This window comes from Eptatretus burgeri, chromosome 5 (genome assembly GCF_056783735.1).
Source record: "Eptatretus burgeri isolate ZD-2024b chromosome 5, Ebu_testis_v1, whole genome shotgun sequence".
NCBI classification, from domain to species: domain Eukaryota; kingdom Metazoa; phylum Chordata; class Myxini; order Myxiniformes; family Myxinidae; genus Eptatretus; species Eptatretus burgeri.
Window position 1 is genome coordinate 91,668,386 of NC_140965.1, and position 22,500 is coordinate 91,690,885.

General features: G+C 47.8%; 1 protein-coding gene and 1 long non-coding RNA gene across 2 annotated transcripts in view; one reads left to right on the top strand and one right to left on the bottom strand.

Annotated features, from left to right (window-relative positions):
- LOC147026950 (caprin-1-like) overlaps positions 1-22,500 on the top strand; it is a 163,423-nt gene that overhangs the window by 15,960 nt on the left and 124,963 nt on the right. The gene's annotated exons all lie outside the window — the stretch shown is intronic.
- Positions 10,499-15,938, bottom strand: LOC147026951 (uncharacterized). The gene is made up of 2 exons (XR_015058569.1): positions 11,261-15,938; positions 10,499-10,812 (listed from the first exon to the last, which is right to left on the bottom strand). It is a non-coding gene; the product is annotated as an uncharacterized LOC147026951 (long non-coding RNA).

Here is a 22,500-nt window from a genome sequence, read left to right on the forward strand (position 1 = left end):
GATTACGCGAGCACACGGCAACACTTATACAATTTTACTTCACAGACGGCGCCGACAACACATACCCAAAACCAAGGAATAGAATACCCTCAAGGATGAGGCGGGCCTGAGGCCGAGACCGGGTCGGGCCTACCCGTCTGGTGATGAGACGCGGAGCGGCGATGGTGCCTCAACTCCGCGGGCCTCGCGGGCAGTGTCTGGTAGGGGGTGGGAAAGGGGCCCCTTGGTCGCACTATCTCAGCGCGGGGGGGAAACAGGAGGGGGTTGCTGATGCTCGGGGTATAGAGGATTCCTACTCTGCCTCGAGTCCCGCGACGAGCGTCTCCACCTCGGCCAGGTCGCGCTGTCGGCCTCCCTGGGGTGCAGCTCCATGCACGACGCGAGCACCCCCTCGTCTGCCCTCGCCGCCTCTCCACAGCTCCGTCCCCTCCGCTCCGACTCCAACGCACACGACGACGACCAGCTCCTTTTTGCTCCTTCTTCCCAACTCCACCGCCCACGAAGTCTTAACTCTCTGTTCTCTTGACTGACGAACACGGTCGCTTATATAAGCCCCGTGGCTTCGCTCTCTCATCTTTGACCCCCTCCCTTCGACCTTTCACCTCGCTCCCCATTGGCCCGAGAAAAAGTGGGCGTGAATGCTTTTTGATCCATAAATTTGCATATATCGATCGCCCTCCAACGCCCTGGGGGCGGGGCCAAATCGCCCCTTGCTCACCGATTGGACGGAACAAAAGTGGGCGTGTGTCGTTTTTGATCCGTTTTTGAAGTGGAAAGTTTTGTACACGCTGTTCGGCGCGCGCCCTGCACGAGTCCAACACCGGTACCCACAAGCGGCGCAAGAACGGTGGCGATGCGACGGTTGCGAGGTGTGACATGAAGCGGCGCCGCGGTGGGTGGTTGATGTTGTGGTTGTAACAATGGCGGTTGGTCCAAATTAAAGATAGTAAAAGAAAAACGGCTATCCTGAAGAGTCGCAGCACGCATAAATGACATGTATTCCCACTAGACAACGGGTTTGGGCCTAACTACACATGTACTTACCGAGATACATCACCTAAGGGACCTGAATGGTGGTTTGCGAATTTGGTAACCACAACACTACCCGCTCCCCTTTTTACAGACTCGTCCCGAGTCGTCAAATTTTCGTGTGCCATCATGTGTAGTTTTCCCCTAGTACATTTTACTTACGGATCCCTGAGTGCGACATTCATGGTATTCGTGTCCCCAAAATAAATAACCTGAGGGCTGCGTAACTACCTAAACAAACTCACTCACACGGACGACTTAAATAAAATTGCCGGCGCTAGACAGACATGCCGGGGGCGCACTCATATTTACAGTACATCTTAACCTTAACTTACAAATTTTACACTAAACCATGGCCCAGGATCACTGAACTCTGCAAAAGAAAAGCAGTTAGGGGGGAGCCAGGCTGCCCACATGCAGTCTCTGGCTCAAACAATGCAGGTGACAGGGAACGTGGCTGGCTGCTCACACGCAGTCCAAGGCCTTCCCTTTTGAACTGAACGCAGTGAATCACAACGGTGCATGGGCTGCACAAACGCAGTCTCCGTGCCAGCTCAAGTGGCACACGCAATGAGCACAACGAATGGATGGATGAATGGATGGACGCAAACACGGTGCACGGGCCGCCACTGCAGGCCCGTGTTGTAGCTGCCAACAGGGCAGTTCTTGCAGCTTGCAAACTGTTGCCTTGCGGATCCTGGCGCACATGGAAATGAACAGGGGGGGCAAAGCAAAAATTGAACGGGGCTGGTGAACGTGGGCAGTGGGCATGGCATGGCAAAGGCAGCAGGCAAACACAGCCCGCAGAAGAAGGCCGCTGCAGGCAAACACAGCCGGCAGATGAACTGGCCGGCACAGGCCTTGAAGTACCACAGCTGCAGATGATCCGGCCGGCACAGGCCTTGCAGCAACACAACAGCTGCCGATGAAGTGGGCCGGCACAGGCCTTGAGGAAAAACAGCCAGCCGGCAGATGAAGTGGGCCGGCACAGGCCTTGCAGTAACACAGCCAGCAGATGAAGCTGGCCAGCCTTTGCCGTTCAGTGGAGGTTGGTGGAGGGAGTGCGGTGGTGCTGGCCACTTGGAAGGCGGGCTCGGACCTACCTACCTGTCTCCCTCCCACCTATCGCCTTTGCCTGTCACTGTACATACCCACTCCCTTAATTTGTCAAACCCCAATTTAGCCCCAACTTATTTTTTTGTTGTTTTTATTTTTACTTCCCCACTATAAATCGTCCCCTAACCCCCTTTATCGTCCTTGTTCGGCTAACCTATCCTGTCACCTAGCCTACTCCCAACCCCTACGTTCCCTTCCCGGAGGGGAATAAGGGAGAGCTAACGTCCTGTGTCGAGGCCCAACTCAAGCCTCAGAATGGCCTCCCCAGAGTTCGGCGATCTATAACCAAAGTGGGTCCAGCGGCCCACAACGACAGCGAGGGGATGGATGGTGCGGAGGGATACATCTCCTAATCTACCCTAACCATTTAACTGTTAAACTACCCCGGGGCTTTCAACAAGCGCCTCTCGCTTAAACTATTGGTTCTAACAACCCAGATTCCCGTCGCCTGTGTTGGTGTCCTCACAATTTCGGGCCTCGCCCCCCCAATTTTCTCTCCGTGCCCTCACACGGTCTCCTGGCTGGGACACGTGGCTCCCTTTGGCAGGCACGACCTTCTGCCGAATCTCCCGCTATGGCACCCCGGGCACTACACTGCCTCCGAGCCTACCAGCTCCCTAACACCGGGGAGTGCCCCCATGGCACCTCCCCTGAAACGCACACGTGGCAGGCCGGCCTCCCGGGCCCCTTTCCGAGGGTCACCCGTGCCCACAACACTGCCCACGCGGCTAATGGCGCCCCGGGCCCCCGCACCAAGCAGGCGCACCCGTGCCCACTACTCTATCCCGGCCCCCCATGGGCCCATGGCCTACCGCGGCCGACTAGCCTGGTGCCCGGGGTACCCACTCAGCGATACTCACCTTTCGCAGCCACGCTCCCAAGCCCGTCAACAGGGCTCCTGCACCCCTCCAAACGGGTTTCGAGCCTACTTCCCCACCAACAACAAAACGACCTCCAATTTGTAATTTAACTAACCCCCTAACTCACTTTACTCTGACCCCGGGGTCCCTTGGGCGGGAGTCACTCCTCCCCCCAATCACTCATCGCACCATGCATTCCCCATTCGCTCCATACACACAGACCCGCTGGCCTCACTCACTCACCAAGCACATGCCTCACAACTCACCAACTCTTCAACACACTCACCACTGAACTCTGCCATCCTTCTAACTACATCCCCTAACTAACTCGTGCTCCCACGTCGTCCCTTATACTACAGCACGTTCCTTTTAACACTATGTAGCTAAGCTACGTCCCCACTACACATCCAAAAGTCTGTCACTGTCTCCTAACTCAAAAATTCATTTTATTTCCCAACCTAAATCTGGCTACAATCCCTCTAACTAATCCATTCCACGGACTCCATGAGGACTTACCCCTGCCCCATGGAGTCGGTCGAGCTAAGCTCACCCTTCCCCCTAACTAGTTTCCATCCTGTGCCCAGGGTAAGGGGGTCTTCCACCCCTTGCCCAGGAATCCTGTGCACCCGAAAGTGAGGCTTGTTTTTATTATTATTATTTTTTTTTTCATGCGCATCACCAGCGCGGCAACTCGCGCACTTTGCACCTGCCCGTGACGTCATGCAGCTGCACGTGTTCCTCGTCCCTTCTTGGACGGTACCATCCGGCAGAGATACCCCTCCTGCCGGATTCCAACCCCACGTGCAGCCATGGCGTCACCGTGCGCATAAAAAAAACACAAGCCCCACGTCTCGAGGGGTTCCCCACGCGAACACATGTGCTTTGCCCGTTGGAGCTTAACACACACGATCGCGTGGAGAACCCGTCCGGTCCAAATCCATTTTCCTGCCTAAACTTTGTCCGTCCGCGGGATCGGCAAATCCACCGCGTGCGTTTCCGGACCGGGACTTCACTTTCGCAAGCGAGCACGTGGTGGTCTCGTGCGTTGCACAGCACGGACCGCGTGCTCACTGCTGGGCGAACCCGGCACGGTCCCCGAAATAGCTACAGCCGCTACTCGGCTTCCGTTCCTCCCATGTCGCCGTCGTCGCCTCCATTCCACCCACGCACACCTGCGTGTTACGACGCTCACAGTCCATTCCCTCACATTCACACCGGGAGACGCGGCTGCGTGCTCCCGCATGCCCACCGACATCTCCCTCACATACCGCTCTCTCACACACACGGTCTCCCTTGCACACGGCCGTTCACTCACGCACGCGGGGGCACTCACCCGCGGTGCCTCATCCACACACACGGCCTCTTCCACACACGGTGCCTCACCCACACACGGCGTGCTGGGAAGCACGTACTCCGGCACCATCGCCACCACACCACTCACACACGGGGTCGCTTCCACACACGGGGACGCACTCACACCTTGCACCACACACACAGGGACAACCACACTGGGGATTCGTGTCCCCACAAGGGTCTCCGGGGCCTCTATACCCCCCAAGCTCTCCGTGCACCCGTTCACAGCACTCCTCCCCTCGACCTCGCAAAGCACGACCGAACTCACCTGGTCGTGACTCGCCTCAAGGGGGCATACTCCCTCCCCTCGTTCCTGGAGGAGGCCATCCAGGTGCTCGCACCGGGTCCCTGCACGGTCCGCCAGCTCAACCTCACTATCCTCCACTACCTCCGTGTGTGTGTGTGCGTCACTTACCCCGTCTTCATCGTGTTGTCTCTCCTCTATTTTTTCTGTCTCCCGTGTCTCTATACATTTATAAGTTTCTGTTGTCCCCTCCTGTCTCTTCGTCTCCGCTTCTTTATGTAGGTCAACCTTGCTTTCTCTTTAAGTCGCTCCCGTCCTTCCCTGTTTTTCACTCCTTGTTCTTTCACGATCTCCGCGTACCTCATCCTTGCTCTCCGTATTAATTGTTCTTTTCTCTCCCTCGCAATTACTTTCACCTCGTCTCTTGTCTCCCGAATTACTTTTTCCTTACCCGCCTCCACCGCGGGCCTGTCAGCCGTTGCACCCCCTTCCAGCTCGTTTGCTCCCACACGTGGAGTCGCCATTCCCAGCTCCCTGGTCACGGCCTTCATGCCCGCCTGCAGGCATCGGCCCATGTTCTGCGTCTCACCCCGGAGCTTTTTCATTTCTTCCTTCATGTTTGCTTCCATTCCGTTCATTTGTTTGTTCATTTCGTTTTTCATTCCATTTGTGTTTGTATCCATCTTTTCGTTCATTTGTTGTGTATTCGCATCCATCTTTTCGTTCATTCCTTTCATTTCGTTTGTCATTGCCGCCAGCATGGCGCACAGCTGGGCCATGTCGGGTGCGCTTGAGTGAGCCGTTTCGGCAGGGGTTGGGGAAGGGTTTTGGTGGAGAGGGGGGGGGGAGGTGTCATACACCGCGGCCGCTGCCGCACCCATTTCGGGCTCTGGGTTCAGTTGGACGAGTTCATGTTCCTGCACGGGGATTCCATCCTGGGCCATGGACTCTACATTACTACACATATACATTTCTAATACCCCCGGCTCCCGCTCGCCTTGAGACGCCATCTTGCTTCTCTTAAAGGGTTCATTTAGCTCGCTCGTAATTTAGAGGGAATCGGGGGTCGCTTCTCTCACCCCTGGACCGATTCCCGTGAATTTAGCTGGAGACAGGAGAGCCCGTTTTCCTGTTCTCCGATACCAGTGCCGCGAGGAGGGCGATGGATTTGTATCGCACGACCTGACACCAGTGTTACTGTTTCGCGCCCGCCGGCGTGCCGACTGCCACGTAACTCGAATCGCGGCACGTCGCCCACCGGACGGACAATCCAGTCGTGACCCTCTCGGACTAACGCCGGGAACCAGTCACGGGTGGACCTTTCGGTCTCACCGCGATCGAGCCAATCAGCCCCCGCGTGGGATGGGGTTGCTCGCCAAATTCGACCTACCTAAGTACCCACACGGAGGGTAGACCGGGCGATCGCACCTCGCCGCAGGTCGACTTCGGACACGGGCCACTTAAGCGACCCGTTCCGTACTATCGGGATAACCGAGCGGTGTTATTCGTCGACCTCGACGGTTCGATTAATTATCGGGCGTATTCAGCCCACTACCAACCCTTTACGTGAAGCAAGATGAGGATTCAATGGAAGAAATGACGAAGCGAAGCAGGAAACAGTTCAACACAAAGCACATTTATTCGCGATGAATGGAAAGCACACATATTCAATTCCACCAAAAGCACATAGAAAAGGAAAACACAATGCAATTTACACAAAAAGCAAATGCGACAATGCAGATCTAATACCGATTACGCGAGCACACGGCAACACTTATACAATTTTACTTCACAGACGGCGCCGACAACACATATCCAAAACCAAGGAAAAGAACACCCTCAAAGATGAGGCGGGCCTGAGGCCGAGACCGGGTCGGGCCTACCCGTCTGGTGATGAGACGCGGAGCGGCGATGGTGCCTCAACTCCGCGGGCCTCGCGGGCAGTGTCTGGTAGGGGGTGGGAAAGGGGCCCCCTTGGTCGCACTATCTCAGCGCGGGGGGGGAAACAGGAGGGGGTTGCTGATGCTCGGGGTATAGAGGATTCCTACTCTGCCTCGAGTCCCGCGACGAGCGTCTCCACCTCGGCCAGGTCGCGCTGTCGGCCTCCCTGGGGTGCAGCTCCCTGCACGACGCGAGCACCCCCTCGTCTGCCCTCGCCGCCTCTCCACAGCTCCGTCCCCTCCGCTCCGACTCCAACGCACACGACGACGACCAGATCCTTTTTGCTCCTTCTTCCCAACTCCACCGCCCGCGAAGTCTTAACTCTCTGTTCTCTTGACTGACGAACACGGTCGCTTATATAAGCCCCGTGGCTTCGCTCTCTCATCTTTGACCCCCTCCCTTCGACCTTTCACCTCGCTCCCCATTGGCCCGAGAAAAAGTGGGCGTGAATGCTTTTTGATCCATAAATTTGCATATATCGATCGCCCTCCAACGCCCTGGGGGCGGGGCCAAATCGCCCCTTGCTCACCGATTGGACGGAACAAAAGTGGGCGTGTGTCGTTTTTGATCCGTTTTTGAAGTGGAAAATCCATGGTTTTGTACACGCTGTTCGGCGCGCTCCCTGCACGAGTCCAACACCGGGACCCACAAGCGGCGCAAGAACGGTGGCGATGCGACGGTTGCGAGGTGTGACGTGAAGCGGCGCCGCGGTGGGTGGTTGATGTTGTGGTTGTAACAATGGCGGTTGGTCCAAATTAAAGATAGTAAAAGAAAAACGGCTATCCTGAAGAGTCGCAGCACGCATAAATGACATGTATTCCCACTAGACAACGGGTTTGGGCCTAACTACACATGTACTTACCGAGATACCTCACCTAAGGGACCTGAATGGTGGTTTGCGAATTTGGTAACCACAACAATATATATATACACACATATATATATATATATATATATATATATATATATATATATATATATATATATATATATATATATATATATATATATATATATATATATATATGTATATATATGTGTATATGTCGAGATCAGGGTCTGCAATCAAGCAATGACTACACCAATCGTCGTAGAGAAGAGGTTTAATGCGCATCAAAAGTGTATACACGAGAGTAGAAAGGCACAGAATACCTACAGTATACCAGCCCAGTCAAAACTCTGGCCCGCAAGCAGTTTGGTTTACTTTATATATATATACTTTTCCTGCTCATCTGGTTTCTTTGAAAGTAACAACACCCCAGCAAATATTCTCTCCTGGCCTGACAAAGCATTTATCTTTTCACAAGCAAGAAGATCTGTTATTGATCAGGCAGATCTTTATCACAATATATATTATCGTCTCATTCTGCTACAAGATGTTCCCTTTTGAACTATACCAAGACAGTGCTGATTTATGATTGGGCTTCTCTGAGCCCAAGGCTCAAAGAATGTTGTTACAAGGGCCAACAAGAAAGCCAGATGTTCAGCTGCACGACAAAGAGACAGAGACAGAGACAGAGACAGAGACACAGTGAGAGTGAGAGTGGGAGTGAGAGACAGAGACAGAGACAGAGACAGAGACAGAGACAGAGACAGAGACAGAGACAGAGACAGAGAGTGAGAGTGAGAGTGAGAGTGAGAGTGAGAGTGAGAGTGAGAGTGAGAGTGAGAGTGAGAGTGAGAGTGAGAGAGAGAGAGAGAGCCGACTGGCTTTGATTACCAACAGTCAAAAATGGTAGCTTACTGAGAGCATTTTAAATGCTTTGGCTTCCTCAATTAAATACTCCATTCAATTTTAAGAAAAGGTAATCCTGTTAATTTGGCTGCTTTCATCTTGGGAGCTGTTCAACAGCTCCACATTTGCCCCTCTGTTACTTAGAAACATAGTGGAAAAGGAACACCACAATTATAATATTTTTTAGAGATGGGATCTTGATGGAGCGGCAAGGTGGTAAAAAGGGAGTCTCGTCCAGAAGTGGCCCACTCTTCTGAGTAGCTCCAAGTGGGTCATTACGTCACGAAAGCTCCGCCCGCACTTTCTTGCTTCATAGAAAAGCCCCCCCTCCACCATCCCAACCGGCCCATCAAGACCCCACCCCTCTATAGAACAATGGATACATTTCAACAATTGTAACTTGAATATAGGTCATGAGGAAGCAAAAATTACCTTTCAAAAACAACTTACACAAAAAGATACATATATTTTCAACTAACTATGGTTCTTTATGACCAAGAATATAATTTTTATACACAAGTAAGAATCTATATATCGTGTTCTTTATGAACCAACAAAAGAATATCAGCAAACAAGAATATAATTTTTATAAACAACAAGCAAGAATCTATATATTGTGTTCTTTATGAACCAACAAAAAAAATATATATCAGCAAACAAGAATATAATTTTTATAAACAACAAGCAAGAATCTATATATTGTATTCTTTATGAACCAACAAAAAGAATATCAGCAAACAAGAATATAAACTGCAAGCCAGAGTGAAAGAAAATTTTAAAGAAAAGTCCCAACATTTTCCAACAAGGCAATGTTCAGATAACATTTCTTTCCATCTTCGTCATCGGTGTGAGCAAGTCGAGACACTCATCCAATGTGAGTGTAAGCAGTGGGTCAACAGTCCCATTAAGTTCACAGTACTTTTCAGGCTCTATGGGTTGGGGAGGAAAACCAGAGTGAATTATCGGGGAGGGTAGAGACGGCGGAGGTGTTGGCAGCGGTTTGACCACAGCAACCACAGCAGGCTTCCCCAGGACCGTCTCCGGTTTTGTTGTTTTCTTTGCTGTAGAAGAACAATGTCTCACGCACTCCCTGATTAGATTTTTAATACAAGTGATGACAACAATCACTGCTATGAAGATCATGAGCCCTATAAACAACCAATGGATTATCCAGGCTCCCCAACTCCCCAATATTCCCTTCAACCAAGATCCCATTGACCATCCCTTGTTAAAATCATGATATTTTGCACCTTCAGCTTTAATTTTTTCAGCCAAATTATCAATTTCTTCTGAATTATCTGGAATGTATGTGCAGCATTCCACACCTATAACCGCACACGTCCCTCCTTTTTCTGCTAAAAGCATATCCAGAGCAATGCGGTTTTGCATCACGGTTGTCCGTATAGCTACCAGCTCGGCACTCGTTTTGTGAAATCCTTCGCTGGTGGTATTAGTAAGCTTTTCCAAAGATGCTGCCAAATTGATAATTTCCCTTGCACTTTTGCCTGCTCCATAAAAGGGGAATGCAATCATGAAAAACCTCTCAACTTCTGAAATGGCTCTTTTCGATCTGACCTGTGGTACAAAGGGTGATTGGTCAGTGATCCGAATCCTGGGCAGTATAAATCCCAAAAAACATGATCCCCTCCATCCCACTGGTAGCCATGAGTATGCCTTATACCCGCACACAAAATATGTACCATTTAGGGGTGCCTGAGGTTCAAGCAGGTTATTTACTTCGATTTTTACAGGTATGGTTGTTCCATTAATTCGCCCTTTTATGGTCACCATTTCATCCCCATGTCTAGCATAGTACTGGCATGTTGATTCTCCTAAATGGGGTCCCCCCCCTTGTCCTCTAACTAGACAAATCAATCCAATTTGTTTGTGCATGAGCTGAAAATGTGGGGGGTACTTTTCTAATCCCTCCCCCTTCTTCAATCCATCATAATTCGTTACTTTTATTGCTCTTGCCGGGCCCTGTCCCACAGCCTTTTGCTTAATAGTTCTGTACTTAGGGTAATACCAATGCGCATAGTTCGTGCAATTATAACCCCCCTTCTCCCAATTACTTTTTATTTCTATTATTCTACCTTCCACTGATGCCTTCTCTACTTTAGTTAAAACTGGTCTATCTTGTCTACGGACTATGTACCCACACATGTTCTCCGCGTGGAGTGGAACTGCAAACAAGGGTAATCCGTGTTTTCCCATATACGCCTTCCTAATGCAATTGATCCCAATGTTTACCTTTTTTCTTCCCTGTGCACCCTGTCACAACCCATTCCTTGTTTCCCCTACCATTGACCTACCAAACATTCTGATCTCTATGACATTCCCAAAATGTCCTCACTATCTGTTATTGTCCACATTATCACGATTATACACACGCTAATCAAACACTGCCACATCTGTCATAAACCTCCAGTAACATTTCTTTCTCTTTTCGATTTCCTGTATCCTTTTGCAATGAGATGCATGAATCCATGATTGGCTTACCTTTTCTTGACAGCTCCTTGGGTAACCAATAATACCTGAAAAAGTCCAGTCCACTGCATCTTTAGGACGTTCCTCCATTCGAACACCCTGTTGTCAAACTCTTTCACAATATTTATAAGCGTCACAAGAGTTAATCTTCATTTATATATGTCCATATATTTTCCAGACATTCTACCAATAATTATATGTACTGTTTGGCCTCGCACTTAAATTGGTGACCAGGATCCCAGAGCCCTGAGCTCAACTTTCATTTACCACTAAACGAACCCCAGAGGGCTAACTCAGCCTGTCACTCCTTTAAGACTGGCAAAAAAAAAAAATGAACATCAGTACACTGGTAATAGGGACACCACATCAGCAGCACAGTCATGCTCCAACCAGTGATGCAACCAACAGCCCAAAGGCAGCACACACCACAAACATTTGATAACACATAGCTTCTTCCAAAACTTTCGATTTTACAAATTTTCGATTTTCTCCCACCTCTGCAAGTTCTTGAGTGTAACATATTCTCAGCACCTCCTTCTAAATCATCCCCCTTTTGTTCGTGCAGCTCATTTTTATGAGCCAAAACGAGCAAAACCTTTTGGGTCACCACTTTGTTGTGGGGGCTGGGTATCAGCAGCAAGCACGACCGCTAGAGGGAGCAGTAGAGTTAGTTCCACCGACCGCACCCTTCTTTCCCATTCATAAGTTGGTCGTCATCAGAGAGCGTACATAGCCCCACGGTCTACCATTATGACAATACAATGCACAGAGAACCTTCCCAGGTACGGTGGCTGCTATGATATGAAAAACGCGTTTTTAAAATACCAACCGATGCTGACGTCAGAAGACAACAAATTCAGATCTCAACGTAAACAAAGATGTGAATTCTGCCTGCCCGAACCGACCCATGGGTTCACACCACTACCTTCACCACAGATGCATGTGCTCACCTGCACCCACTATTTGCTCACCCACTGACCCAGATGATCCTGATGGTGCAATTATCCCAATCGCCCCTTGGCGTCCTGGTGTTGCAGACTCCCCTTGCAGACCCCTGTCTCCAGCATTGCCATCCATGTTTACCAGGTGCTCCTGGCCTACTCCCATCACCATGAGGGCCAATCATGACCACTTGGGCCCGGAGGTCCGATAGGACCTGAACCACCAACAGTTCCACTGCCTCCCGCTTCTCCAGGCGGTCCAGACAACCCAGTGGCTCCTTGGGCACCATCATGAAGCCCATAAGAAGCACATAAGGGCAGAGTCATTAGAATATAAAATAAATGGAAATTTATACACAAGCACCCATACAGGTGCTGCTTAAGGACTGGCCCCCACCAGACACACCCCCCCCAAAAGGGACCCCGTTGGGTCGTTATTGATACTCCCCCCTCGGAGGGAAGGTGAGCTGGAGGTGAGAAGCTTCCTTGGACCTTCCTGCCTCGTGCAATCCTTGACAATCCGGCTCGATGGTACTCGCACCTGCAACTCGATACCGCTGCAAGCACCAGGTAGTTAGGTAGCGTTGATTGCCAAATAACTCCCCCACAGGCGCTCGGCACGTATGCTCATCGGAAAGGCCAATGGTGGAAGGTAGCCAGGGAGGATGTCGTTGTTGTAGTTTTTTTCTTCATATGTGCTCAATATATTACTATCGATTTAACTATTCTTGACTAGCACACTTTGCGACATTAAATATCCTCTTATTTCCACAGTTCCCCTACATTGTGCCATCTGTACAGTATACACATATCAGGAATATGCTTTCACCCTCGGCTAGATTGCATACCGCAATTAGCACAGAATCACTTTCCAAGATGTTATTCTCAGTGTACACTACATACCCTGACAGTTATGTCCAGTATCGGACATCTTTCGATTACCACATTTTACTCCAGCAGTGAGTCAACCAACACTGCATAATCAGATATCATCCATTCATCCATTTGGACCACACTTCTGCAAAGCATTTGGTGCTGCCCAAAATAAAATAAAGTATTTTCCTCTGTTCCCGGCTGAGTTACGTATGTAATTATGTCCACAGCCACAGTTGCGATTTTAACTCATTCTTCATTCAAACATGTGATGGTAATTGTTTTTAAAATCTGCCAAATTCTCAATTATCCTTTACATGAGCCTAAAGTAAATCCCAACACACACTCCGCACCTCACTTGCACGATTCGCATTTCCTCTTTCAAACCGTCAGAGCACACTGTCTATTGTTTGTGGGTCTTGGCGACTCCTGACTCTCAGTATCCCTGGTTCCTGAGGTTGACTCAGCCTGTCATTCCTCCCAGGTTGGTGAGATTATTTATTCCAATGTGTGTATCGGTGGAGGGACACTGCATCATTTGCACTAACACGTCCTTGTGACAATTGATACTAATCTGTCGCCACGTACTGCACACAACTGACGACTCGAGTCCCGACCCATGCCCATCATGACAGCAGCTGTGCCCCTGCACGTTCGAGCAGCAGTTTTGTAGCTTAATGTTCAGGGTGCCTGCAATAACTTGCCAACTCTTCGCAAAAAGCATCGTGGGATCTTTGATGTCCACGAACCGATGTTAGCAAACTTTGCAGTGCATGTGAAACACCAGGATGGCAGTTTAGAGCTGCGTTGAGATTTGAACCGAGGCTGCACAGCTCAAAGGGCAGCCACACCTCCAGACTCTTCGGAGGTGCAGGGGGCTGTAGGGGGTTGGCACATTGTGGAATTTACTCAGGTCCAGCACACAATGATCTTGTCCATTTGCACATGTGTACTTGCAAACTTACAAGGCCAGGATGAACTGCTTCGAAAATTTACACAGCACCCTCAGCACGGCCGATTTCAATGCGGCCCAGATGTTGACCACACTCGTGCTTCGTGCTCCATCTCGCACACCGTACAGCCCTCCCTCCTTCGAGGGCTTCACACACGGCTTACTTCGTACATTCAACCACAGATGCCAACCACAATTTATTGTAAAACCGAGCTCCTCACAATAATGATGCAACCAACCGTGTTGATAATTTTCCGTGCCTCACTCGGTTAAAAAATATATTTCTTTTCCAAAGCTTCTCCCCGTATTCAGGCAAACTTCACGCAGCCCGACTCTCCCAAGCAAAGATCGCGCACAGCCCGCACTTCACATCAGGGCACCAACACATTCAGCACGATAACCGCTTTTATGGTCAATTTTAATCCAAATAATTTATCCTGACAGATCGAGGCTCATATAAGGACAACAAACATGCTCCTCTGTCCACTTTCATACAAAAAACTTGATCGCGCCAGGCAGAGGATTCATGCTCCGTGACAAGGTCCGCAATGGACGCGTGTTCAAAGACCACTAGTCATCTCCCCCAAAAACATTTCTGCAGCTTGCCTAATGTCTTTGTCCTGGTTCTTGGATGTGATTGTTTCATTCACCGACGAGTGAAGACACAGCACGCCTCTGGGCACAGCATGTGCACTTCGACACAGCTCGCCCCCACCTTTTATCCTACCCCTCCTTCCTTCGCACCTTGGTCCCGCGTCTCTCCCCATCTCCACATCCACAACAAACTGCGTCCATGCGTTCGACCCACACATTAAAACGTATACAAATTAATTTAAACACATTTCAGAACTATGTGACTCTATATAAAATTACCTTTTATTTATTTCCAACCGCGATTAAATAATTCCCAATTTAATTCGTGTTGTATGGACTCCTGGACTTGGAGATCACAATCAAGGCTTTATTCGGCACATCTGACACAAATTCTCCCGTTGACTCGTTTTGGAGTCGTTAAAAAAAAATCTCAAAGAGGAACACGACCCCCACCTTTACCCTTCAGGCAAGACGCACACATTCCTCCACTTCACAATGGGGCATCCTTCCCTCTGTGGGTTATCATTCCCACCCATCTTCCATTTCCACACATCGTTTTCACGAGCTGCCGAGCTTCGTCTGCTGTTCTTTCAGAACTTCGCTTTAAATTTCCAAATATTATCACATCAGAACGAATCTCAATTCCTGTTCTTTTAATGGATATTTTACCGATTTTGAGTTTGCTGCACTGTAACCTTCCCTTCCGCCTGCGTTTTTCCGCCACCTCCTCACCGGGAAGGCAAAAGTCGTGGCCAGCGACCTCGTACCTTCCAGGTTTGGACACAACCTCGACAGATTAAGGAAACCCTCAGATGGGTTACCTGGTATTCTCTCTTGATTTCCCTGCTCTGTGTACTGCAGTTGCACGGGTGGGGCAAGGTGTTTTCTCAACTTATTCTTTTAATCTTAACACTTACAACTTTTCTTTTTCTTTTTCCAATATTATTTATTTGTCATGCTTCTTCCCTACACATCTTACAAGCTTCAAGTTTGGTTCGGGCTTATTCACAAATGCATATCTTAACCAATCTTATTCTAGGAATGCATATGGGTACTTTTATATTCATTCATAGCATGATTCCAATTGATCACATTACCTTGGTCCATAATTTCCGTGACAGCTTTATTTTCCCACTTTCCCTGAATCATTTCTAGAGTATTCTTGGACTGGTCAGTGTTTTGCCTGGGGTGATCTTGGGTTGGGTTGAGTGTCTTTCACACCTTTCCACGAACCCTCACACTCCCTTGCACACCTTGCACGTCCTCAATCTCCCACAGAAATACCTTGTCTCTTGGAGATTTCTCAGATTACCCTCCCGGGCTTATACCTTACAATCTCCCCTTTAGACACTGTTCTCCAGGGATTTCTGAGATGAGCCTGTAAGCATCAGCTGCAACCCCCCCTGCGAACACTTAACCCCCCCCGGGGGTATCCTTCTTTTTGATGCGCACAAAGCTCCCTCTTTTCTCGTTCTTTTAAGATAAGTACAGATCACAAAGAGCAGCGAACCTGTATGTCCCAGTGCGAGAAAAAGAGACAGTTCTTACCTTATCTTTAAGCCGGCCGGCTGCTGTCCTCTTTTTGTCTCACCAAGCAAGAAGTTCCCCTCTTTTGCTCTGTTTTTACCCCCTTGCCAACTACGCCAAAATGTCGAGATCAGGGTCTGCAATCAAGCAATGACTACACCAATCGTCGTAGAGAAGAGGTTTAATGCGCATCAAAAGTGTATACACGAGAGTAGAAAGGCACAGAATACCTACAGTATACCAGCCCAGTCAAAACTCTGGCCCGCAAGCAGTTTGGTTTACTTTATATATATATATATATATATATATATATATATATATATATATATATATATATATATATATATATATATATATATATATATATATATATATATATATATATATATATATATATATACTTTTCCTGCTCATCTGGTTTCTTTGAAAGTAACAACACCCCAGCAAATATTCTCTCCTGGCCTGACAAAGCATTTATCTTTTCACAAGCAAGAAGATCTGTTATTGATCAGGCAGATCTTTATCACAATATATATTATCGTCTCATTCTGCTACAAGATGTTCCCTTTTGAACTATACCAAGACAGTGCTGATTTATGATTGGGCTTCTCTGAGCCCAAGGCTCAAAGAATGTTGTTACAAGGGCCAACAAGAAAGCCAGATGTTCAGCTGCACGACAAAGAGACAGAGACAGAGACAGAGACACAGTGAGAGTGAGAGTGAGAGTGAGAGACAGAGACAGAGACAGAGACAGAGACAGAGACAGAGACAGAGACAGAGACAGAGACAGAGACACAGTGAGAGTGAGAGTGACAGTGAGAGTGAGAGTGAGAGCGAGAGTGAGAGTGACAGTGAGAGTGACAGTGAGAGTGACAGTGAGAGTGACAGTGAGAGTGACAGTGAGAGTGACAGTGAGAGTGACAGAGAGACAGAGAGACAGAGAGACAGAGAGACAGAGACAGACAGAGACAGACAGAGACAGAGACAGAGACAGAGACAGAGACAGAGACAGAGCCGACTGGCTTTGATTACCAACAGTCAAAAATGGTAGCTTACTGAGAGCATTTTAAATGCTTTGGCTTCCTCAATTAAATGCTCCATTCAATTTTAAGAAAAGGTAATCCTGTTAATTTGGCTGCTTTCATCTTGGGAGCTGTTCAACAGCTCCACATTTGCCCCTCTGTTACTTAGAAACATAGTGGAAAAGGAACACCACAATTATAATATTTTTTAGAGATGGGATCTTGATGGAGCGGCAAGGTGGTAAAAAGGGAGTCTCGTCCAGAAGTGGCCCACTCTTCTGAGTAGCTCCAAGTGGGTCATTACGTCACGAAAGCTCCGCCCGCACTTTCTTGCTTCATAGAAAAGCCCCCCCTCCACCATCCCAACCGGCCCATCAAGACCCCACCCCTCTATAGAACAATGGATACATTTCAACAATTGTAACTTGAATATAGGTCATGAGGAAGCAAAAATTACCTTTCAAAAACAACTTACACAAAAAGATACATATATTTTCAACTAACTATGGTTCTTTATGACCAAGAATATAATTTTTATACACAAGTAAGAATCTATATATCGTGTTCTTTATGAACCAACAAAAGAATATCAGCAAACAAGAATATAATTTTTATAAACAACAAGCAAGAATCTATATATTGTGTTCTTTATGAACCAACAAAAAAAAATATATCAGCAAACAAGAATATAATTTTTATAAACAACAAGCAAGAATCTATATATTGTATTCTTTATGAACCAACAAAAAGAATATCAGCAAACAAGAATATAAACTGCAAGCCAGAGTGAAAGAAAATTTTAAAGAAAAGTCCCAACATTTTCCAACAAGGCAATGTTCAGATAACATTTCTTTCCATCTTCGTCATCGGTGTGAGCAAGTCGAGACACTCATCCAATGTGAGTGTAAGCAGTGGGTCAACAGTCCCATTAAGTTCACAGTACTTTTCAGGCTCTATGGGTTGGGGAGGAAAACCAGAGTGAATTATCGGGGAGGGTAGAGACGGCGGAGGTGTTGGCAGCGGTTTGACCACAGCAACCACAGCAGGCTTCCCCAGGACCGTCTCCGGTTTTGTTGTTTTCTTTGCTGTAGAAGAACAATGTCTCACGCACTCCCTGATTAGATTTTTAATACAAGTGATGACAACAATCACTGCTATGAAGATCATGAGCCCTATAAACAACCAATGGATTATCCAGGCTCCCCAACTCCCCAATATTCCCTTCAACCAAGATCCCATTGACCATCCCTTGTTAAAATCATGATATTTTGCACCTTCAGCTTTAATTTTTTCAGCCAAATTATCAATTTCTTCTGAATTATCTGGAATGTATGTGCAGCATTCCACACCTATAACCGCACACGTCCCTCCTTTTTCTGCTAAAAGCATATCCAGAGCAATGCGGTTTTGCATCACGGTTGTCCGTATAGCTACCAGCTCGGCACTCGTTTTGTGAAATCCTTCGCTGGTGGTATTAGCAAGCTTTTCCAAAGATGCTGCCAAATTGATAATTTCCCTTGCACTTTTGCCTGCTCCATAAAAGGGGAATGCAATCATGAAAAACCTCTCAACTTCTGAAATGGCTCTTTTCGATCTGACCTGTGGTACAAAGGGTGATTGGTCAGTGATCCGAATCCTGGGCAGTATAAATCCCAAAAACATGATCCCCTCCATCCCACTGGTAGCCATGAGTATGCCTTATACCCGCACACAAAATATGTACCATTTAGGGGTGCCTGAGGTTCAAGCAGGTTATTTACTTCGATTTTTACAGGTATGGTTGTTCCATTAATTCGCCCTTTTATGGTCACCATTTCATCCCCATGTCTAGCATAGTACTGGCATGTTGATTCTCCTAAATGGGGTCCCCCCCCTTGTCCTCTAACTAGACAAATCAATCCAATTTGTTTGTGCATGAGCTGAAAATGTGGGGGGTACTTTTCTAATCCCTCCCCCTTCTTCAATCCATCATAATTCGTTACTTTTATTGCTCTTGCCGGGCCCTGTCCCACAGCGTTTTGCTTAATAGTACTGTACTTAGGGTAATACCAATGCGCATAGTTCGTGCAATTATAACCCCCCTTCTCCCAATTACTTTTTATTTCTATTATTCTACCTTCCACTGATGCCTTCTCTACTTTAGTTAAAACTGGTCTATCTTGTCTACGGACTATGTACCCACACATGTTCTCCCCCTGGAGTGGAACTGCAAACAAGGGTAATCCGTGTTTTCCCATATACGCCTTCCTAATGCAATTGATCCCAATGTTTACCTTTTTTCTTCCCTGTGCACCCTGTCACAACCCATTCCTTGTTTCCCCTACCATTGACCTACCAAACATTCTGATCTCTATGACATTCCCAAAATGTCCTCACTATCTGTTATTGTCCACATTATCACGATTATACACACGCTAATCAAACACTGCCACATCTGTCATAAACCTCCAGTAACATTCCTTTCTCTTTTCGATTTCCTGTATCCTTTTGCAATGAGATGCGTGAATCCATGATTGGCTTACCTTTTCTTGACAGCTCCTTGGGTAACCAATAATACCTGAAAAAGTCCAGTCCACTGCATCTTTAGGACGTTCCTCCATTCGAACACCCTGTTGTCAAACTCTTTCACAATATTTATAAGCGTCACAAGAGTTAATCTTCATTTATATATGTCCATATATTTTCCAGACATTCTACCAATAATTATATGTACTGTTTGGCCTCGCACTTAAATTGGTGACCAGGATCCCAGAGCCCTGAGCTCAACTTTCATTTACCACTAAACGAACCCCAGAGGGCTAACTCAGCCTGTCACTCCTTTAAGACTGGCAAAAAAAATGAACATCAGTACACTGGTAATAGGGACACCACATCAGCAGCACAGTCATGCTCCAACCAGTGATGCAACCAACAGCCCAAAGGCAGCACACACCACAAACATTTGATAACACATAGCTTCTTCCAAAACTTTCGATTTTACAAATTTTCGATTTTCTCCCACCTCTGCAAGTTCTTGATTGTAACATATTCTCAGCACCTCCTTCTAAATCATCCCCCTTTTGTTCGTGCAGCTCATTTTTATGAGCCAAAACGAGCAAAACCTTTTGGGTCACCACTTTGTTGTGGGGGCTGGGTATCAGCAGCAAGCACGACCGCTAGAGGGAGCAGTAGAGTTAGTTCCACCGACCGCACCCTTCTTTCCCATTCATAAGTTGGTCGTCATCAGAGAGCGTACATAGCCCCACGGTCTACCATTATGACAATACAATGCACAGAGAACCTTCCCAGGTACGGTGGCTGCTATGATATGAAAAACGCGTTTTTAAAATACCAACCGATGCTGACGTCAGAAGACAACAAATGCAGAACTCAACGTAAACAAAGATGTGAATTCTGCCTGCCCGAACCGACCCATGGGTTCACACCACTACCTTCACCACAGATGCATGTGCTCACCTGCACCCACTATTTGCTCACCCACTGACCCAGATGATCCTGATGGTGCAATTATCCCAATCGCCCCTTGGCGTCCTGGTGTTGCAGACTCCCCTTGCAGACCCCTGTCTCCAGCATTGCCATCCATGTTTACCAGGTGCTCCTGGCCTACTCCCATCACCATGAGGGCCAATCATGACCACTTGGGCCCGGAGGTCCGATAGGACCTGAACCACCAACAGTTCCACTGCCTCCCGCTTCTCCAGGCGGTCCAGACAACCCAGTGGCTCCTTGGGCACCATCATGAAGCCCATAAGAAGCACATAAGGGCAGAGTCATTAGAATATAAAATAAATGGAAATTTATACACAAGCACCCATACAGGTGCTGCTTAAGGACTGGCCCCCACCAGACACACCCCCCCCCAAAAGGGACCCCGTTGGGTCGTTATTGATACTCCCCCTCGGAGGGAAGGTGAGCTGGAGGTGAGAAGCTTCCTTGGACCTTCCTGCCTCGTGCAATCCTTGACAATCCGGCTCGATGGTACTCGCACCTGCAACTCGATACCGCTGCAAGCACCAGGTAGTTAGGTAGCGTTGATTGCCAAATAACTCCCCCACAGGCGCTCGGCACGTATGCTCATCGGAAAGGCCAATGGTGGAAGGTAGCCAGGGAGGATGTCGTTGTTGTAGTTTTTTTCTTCATATGTGCTCAATATATTACTATCGATTTAACTATTCTTGACTAGCACACTTTGCGACATTAAATATCCTCTTATTTCCACAGTTCCCCTACATTGTGCCATCTGTACAGTATACACATATCAGGAATATGCTTTCACCCTCGGCTAGATTGCATACCGCAATTAGCACAGAATCACTTTCCAAGATGTTATTCTCAGTGTACACTACATACCCTGACAGTTATGTCCAGTATCGGACATCTTTCGATTACCACATTTTACTCCAGCAGTGAGTCAACCAACACTGCATAATCAGATATCATCCATTCATCCATTTGGACCACACTTCTGCAAAGCATTTGGTGCTGCCCAAAATAAAATAAAGTATTTTCCTCTGTTCCCGGCTGAGTTACGTATGTAATTATGTCCACAGCCACAGTTGCGATTTTAACTCATTCTTCATTCAAACATGTGATGGTAATTGTTTTTAAAATCTGCCAAATTCTCAATTATCCTTTACATGAGCCTAAAGTAAATCCCAACACACACTCCGCACCTCACTTGCACGATTCGCATTTCCTCTTTCAAACCGTCAGAGCACACTGTCTATTGTTTGTGGGTCTTGGCGACTCCTGACTCTCAGTATCCCTGGTTCCTGAGGTTGACTCAGCCTGTCATTCCTCCCAGGTTGGTGAGATTATTTATTCCAATGTGTGTATCGGTGGAGGGACACTGCATCATTTGCACTAACACGTCCTTGTGACAATTGATACTAATCTGTCGCCACGTACTGCACACAACTGACGACTCGAGTCCCGACCCATGCCCATCATGACAGCAGCTGTGCCCCTGCACGTTCGAGCAGCAGTTTTGTAGCTTAATGTTCAGGGTGCCTGCAATAACTTGCCAACTCTTCGCAAAAAGCATCGTGGGATCTTTGATGTCCACGAACCGATGTTAGCAAACTTTGCAGTGCATGTGAAACACCAGGATGGCAGTTTAGAGCTGCGTTGAGATTTGAACCGAGGCTGCACAGCTCAAAGGGCAGCCACACCTCCAGACTCTTCGGAGGTGCAGGGGGCTGTAGGGGGTTGGCACATTGTGGAATTTACTCAGGTCCAGCACACAATGATCTTGTCCATTTGCACATGTGTACTTGCAAACTTACAAGGCCAGGATGAACTGCTTCGAAAATTTACACAGCACCCTCAGCACGGCCGATTTCAATGCGGCCCAGATGTTGACCACACTCGTGCTTCGTGCTCCATCTCGCACACCGTACAGCCCTCCCTCCTTCGAGGGCTTCACACACGGCTTACTTCGTACATTCAACCACAGATGCCAACCACAATTTATTGTAAAACCGAGCTCCTCACAATAATGATGCAACCAACCGTGTTGATAATTTTCCGTGCCTCACTCGGTTAAAAAATATATTTCTTTTCCAAAGCTTCTCCCCGTATTCAGGCAAACTTCACGCAGCCCGACTCTCCCAAGCAAAGATCGCGCACAGCCCGCACTTCACATCAGGGCACCAACACATTCAGCACGATAACCGCTTTTATGGTCAATTTTAATCCAAATAATTTATCCTGACAGATCGAGGCTCATATAAGGACAACAAACATGCTCCTCTGTCCACTTTCATACAAAAACTTGATCGCGCCAGGCAGAGGATTCATGCTCCGTGACAAGGTCCGCAATGGACG